Consider the following 6041-nt stretch of genomic DNA (forward strand, 5'->3'; position numbering starts at 1 on the left):
TCCATTCTCCCACATCAATTAGCTGATCTCACAGTGGAGGAGAAGCAGCACCATGTGGCCTCGCCTGTCTGAAACTAGGAACTCTTTTACAGCAGCACGTTTTTAGAGTGAAATCTTTTTTACTGAGCACTCACAGAGTCCTGATCTCATTTTCCAAAGTGTTTTCTCTCAAAACATCATCAGCTGAAAGAAACTTCTCTCTTTCCATAAATTAATTTTGTAAACAATTTTTCATGAACACCTACCTTGAAGGCTAATACTAAATGAGATACACTTATGCTGGCAACTACAATTTATCTTGCTTAGTGGGCAGTTTTGCTCCCTGGGAGGGAATTTTAATCTTCGATAGGAGCAAAGCAACTTGGGAGTGAGGAGGTATGTGTCAAGCTGTCAACAAAGAAAAGGACCAAAGAAACCAATGTAAACTAATCCAAGGACACAAGGACTATGAGAAGCACTGGGCTAAGTTGCCACCTGCTACAAATTTTTAGCTCTACCCTTGTGATTAACTCTATATGTTATCCCCTAACCTATAACCCCTTGCCCTCCTATTTGTCAATTTCTTTGCTCATTGTTGTAAGTGATATCTCCTAGCAGAAACCAGAAATCCCACCAAACAACCAGATTCACCAGGAAGATCTCAAAACTAGGTTGTTAAATTCAGAAGTGCTCCCATGCTGACCGGAAAACAGCTGCTGCCCCCAGCTCCTTGAGGTCTCCCTCCCACACTGACAGGACCACCCCAGGTCTGGGGAGGCCTACGTGGGTGCCGCCTGGGTACTTGGTGCCCACTGGCCTTCCAGCTAGCACACCACAACTCCCATGCACCAGCGCCCATCTTTACTTGTCCTCCCAGCCAGAGAAGGCTCAGTCCTCAGCTGGGAAGATGCCACCCCAATCGGTGGTGCTGGCTGACAGTGGACAAATGCCCAAGGCCTCTCTAGTCCCTGAGGCTCTGGCCAGTCCTCATAGGCTCGTACTCCCCATACTGAACCATCACATTAACCTGGTCCAATTATAACTTCAGGTCTTCTGGTTATTTTTACTCAGCATATAACATACTAAAATAATGTAGTTTCTGACACTCAAATGTTAGCATTAACTACTTAAAAAAAATAACTTGATTGCTGAGCAGTTTTTATATAGTACGACTCCCAAACTATTGTTTCTCCTCAACAATAATTTCGCAGTGATTTTGATTTTGTTCTTCATCTACAATCAATAGGCAAAACAGTATTTCAGAAATGGAGTTCTTTGCTGCAATCATTGCCCAGACACTTATTAAGTTCCTGGCATTCTATTCATACATATGGTACGGACAGACCTCAGAGAGATGGCAGGTTCAGTTCCAGACCACCGCAATAAAATGAATTTTGCAAAGAAGTGAGTCACACAAATTTATTGTTTTCCCAGTGCCTTGACTATACTGTAGTCTAGTAAGTGTGTAATAGCATTATGTCTAAAAAAACAACGTACATACCTTAATTAAAAAATACTCTGTTGCCATGGATGGACCTAGAGATTATCACACTAAGTGAAGTCAGACAAAGATAAATCTCATATGATATCACTTATATGTGGAAACTAAAACATGATACAAATGAACTTATTTACGAAACAGAAATAGACTCACAAGCATAGAAAACAAACTTATGGTTACCGAAGGGGAAAGGGTGGGGGTTGATAAATCAGGAGTTTGGGATTAACATAGACACACTACTATATATAGACAACCAACAAGGACCTACTCTATAGCACAGGGAACTATACTCAATATTTTGTAATAACCTATGATGAAAGAGAATCTGAAAAAGAATATATATATATATATATGTATAACTGAATCACTTTGCTGTACACCTGAAACATTGTAAATCAACTATACTTCAATTTTTAAAAAATGCTCTACTGCTAAAAAATGCTAACCATCATCTGAGCCTCCAGTGAGTCACAGTAATAACATCAAAGATCACTGATCACAGATCACCATAATAAAACAACAATTAAAAAGTTTGAAACATTGCCAGAATTACCAAAATGGGACACAGAGACACAAAGTGAGCAAGTGCTGTTAGAAAAATGGCACTGATAGACCTGCTCGATGCAGGGTTGCCACAAAACTTCAATTTATAAAAAACGCAACATCTGTGCAATGCAGTAAAGCAACGTGCAATAAAATGAGGCATGCTTGCATAAGAATCAAGAAATTTAAATAGCCTCTGAACCCAGGAACACAGATAGGCAATAATAACATAAGCAGAAATACTGATAACCAAAAAAACCCTCCTATACATTGACCTACAAACTATTTTGCTGCAATATTATTCCCATCCATATATATAAATCGTGAGGAATCAGGGGAGCATTTTTACTGTCTTTGCATAAGATTTGAAGGGTCATGGGTTCCAAGATCTGTACTCAGAGATGAGAGTGACAAACTCACCCAGAAGTAAACCCACACACCTACAGTCAATTAATCTTCAACAAAGGAGGCAAGAATATACAATGGGGAAAAAGACAGTCTCTTCAGCAAGTGGTGTTGCGAAAGCTGGACAGCCGCGTGTAAATCAATGAAGTTAGAACACACACTCACACCATACCCAACAATAAACTCAAAATGGCTTAATGACTTAAGCATAAGGGTTTCCCTGGTGGCGCAGTGATTAAGAATCTGCCTGCCAATGCAAGGGACACGGGTTTAAGCCCTGGCCCAGGAAGATCCCACATGCCGTGGAGCAACTAAGCCCGTGCACCACATCTACTGAGCCTGAGCTCTAGAGCCCGCAAGCCACAACTACTGAGCCCACATGCCACAACTACTGAAGCCTGCGCACCTAGAGCCCATGCTCCGCAACAAGAGAAGCCACAACAATGAGAAGCCCGCGCACCACAACGAAGAGTAGCCCCCGCTCACCGCAACTAGAGAAAGCCCATGCACAGCAACGAAGACCCAATGCAGCCATAAATAGATAGATAGATAGACTTAAGCATAAGACATGACACCATTGGACTTCCCTAGTGGTGCAGTGGTTAAGAATCTGTCTGCCAATGCAGGGGACACAGGTTCGATCCCTGGTCCAGGAAGATCCCACATGCTGTAGAGCAACGAAGCCCGTGCGCCACAACTACTGAGCCTACACTCTAGAGCCCGTGAGCCACAACTACTGAGCCCGGGTGCCTAGAGCCCATGCTCCACAACAAGAAAAGCCACCTCAATGAGAAGCCCACGCACCGCAACGATGAGTAGCCCCCCTCGCCACAACTAGAGAAAGCCTGTGTGCAGCAACAAAGACCCAACGCAGCCAAAAAAAAAAGACGTGACACCATAAAACTCCTAAAAGAGATCATAGGCAAAACATTCTGACATAAATTGCACCAATGTTTTCTTAGGTCAGTCTCCCAAGGCAATAGAAATAAAAACGAAAATGAACAAATGGAACCAAATCAAACCTACAAGCTTTTGCACAGCAGAGGAAACCATAAACAATGAAAATGACAAGACAACCTACAGAATGGGAGAAAATACTTGCAAATGATGCAACTGACAAGGACTTAATTTCCAAAATATACAAGCAGCTCATACAACACAACAACAAAAAAGCAAACAACCCAATTGAAAAATAGTCAGAAGATCTAAATAGACATTTCTCTAAAGAAGACATACAGATGGCCAAGAGGCACATGAAAAGATGCTCAACATTGCTAATTATTAGAGAAGTGCAAATCAAAACTACAATGAGGTACCACCACACAGCAGTCAGGATGGCCATCATTAAAAAGTCTACAAATAACAAATGCTGGAGAGGGTGTGGAGAAAAGGGAACCCTCTTACACTGTTGGTGGGAATGTAAGTTGGTGCAGCCACAGTGGAAAACAGTATGGAGGTTCCTTAAAAAACTAAGAATAGAGTTACTATATGATCCAGCAATCCCATTACTGGGCATATATCCAAACAAAACTGTAATTCAAAAAGATACATGCACCCCAATGTTCACTGCAGTGCTAGTCACAATAGCCAAGACATGGAAACAACCTAAATGTCCATCGGCAGATGAATGGATAAAGAAGATGTGGTACATATATACATGGAATACTACTCGGCCATAAAAAAGAACGAAATAATGCCATTTGCAGCAACATGGATGCAACTAGAGATTATCATACTAAGTGAAGTAAGTCAGAAAGAGAAAGACAAATACCATATGATATCACTTATATGTGGAATCTAAAATATGACACAAATGAATCTATCTATGAAACAGAAACAGAATCAGGGACATAGAGAATAGACTGGTGGTTGCCAAGGGGGAGGGGAGTGGGAGAGGGTTGGGTTAGAAGTTTGGGATTAGCAGATGCAAACTGGTATATATAGAATGGATAAACAATAAGGTCTGTATAGCACAGGGAACTATACTCAATATCCTGTGATAAACCATAATGGAAAAGAATATGAAAAAGAATGTGTATATATGTATAACTGAGTCACTTTGCTATACAGCAGTAATTAACACAACATTGTAATTCAACTATACTTCAATAAAAAATTTTTTTAAAAAGATTGACAAACTCAAATGATATTCAAACACTTGGGATCCTTGTTCTCTAAACATATCAATAGAATTTTTTAATAACTACCATCTGTTGGGCAAATATTATGTGACAGGTATAATGCTACAGACTCATTGTCTCATTTATTCTTCTCACAAGTCTATGCTTAGATGTTATTCTGATCAGAAAGGTTAACTAACTCGTCCAATCACTATCCTGCTTCAGGTTTGTCTGACTCTTAACTATTCTGCTATGTTGGCGTGTGTCCTGCTCCTATTCTGACGTCTGACACCAATGCCAAAAGGAACAGATGCTCTGAACAAAGACTGAAATTTGACCTTGATTAGGGTACCAGAAAAAAGACTCAGTCTTGTTCTCAAAAAGGAAGATTTCCTCAAATAAAAGCTCATTCACTTGACAAATATTCCTTGAATCCCTATTGTGTGCCTGCCTTTCTTCTGGGAGCTGATTATTAAAGTAAAATTGAAATGGCCGCTACTCACTGGGTAAGTAAGCTACTCACTGAGTTTTATAAACTCAGCACTATACTAAGGATGATTGATGAAAAGGAGGGAGAATGTAATTTATACTATTCTCCTTAAGCAAAGTAGGGAACTCAGCTTGAATCTAAATTTTGTTCACCACAGAAATCAGGTATGTTTATGGGCTTGGAAGGTAGAATACGGGATCCTTGGGCATGTAGGGAAATGTACCATTTAAAGAAACTCATTCTAGGGACTTCCCTGGTGGTCCAGTGGTAAAGAATCCACCTTCCAGTGCAGGGGACTCAGGTTCGATCCCTGGTCAGGGAGCTAAGATCCCACATGCCATGGGGCAACTAAGCCCGCATGCCACAACTACTAAGCTCGCATGCCTCAATGAGAGAGAAGTCCGTGTGCCACAACTACAGATCCCACGTGCCACAACTAGAGAGAAGCCTGCATGCCATGACAAAGAGCCCATGCCGCAATGAAAGATCCCACATGCCACAACTAAGACCCGACGCAGCCAAAAAGAAAAAAAAGGAAAGAAAGAAACTCATTCTAAGGGAAGAGAATTGTAAGAACAATTTGGGCACCAGGACAGTGGACAAAGTCAAAGAAGAAGGTTGGTCATCAGACCATCTGGATTGACGATGCAGTCCCAGAACCAGGGGCCCAAAGCAAAGGAGCGAACAAAACCCACAAGAGCTGAACCACCAAGTGTCAACCGTGGCAGTTCCATTCACAGGCAACAGGACCCACTGCCCATGGCTCTTGCAGCAATTGGAAACTGCGCCCTCCAGGCAGACATCAGTGCCCTCAGCTTGGGGCTTGGGCAGCTTCAGGACAAACATCGGCTCTGGCCTCATCTTTGAAAACCACCAACAGTGAATGAACCAGCTGCTATCTTGGGCGTTAACAGTGTGAAGAGACTTTCCCACAGAGGTCTGGAGGAGGAGAGGGCATGAACATGGGTGCCACAGGGCGGCCAAGGGACCTCTTTCCTGGAGC

This window comes from Balaenoptera physalus, assembly GCF_965194825.1.
Source record: "Balaenoptera physalus genome assembly, chromosome: X".
Taxonomy (NCBI): Eukaryota; Metazoa; Chordata; class Mammalia; order Artiodactyla; family Balaenopteridae; genus Balaenoptera; species Balaenoptera physalus.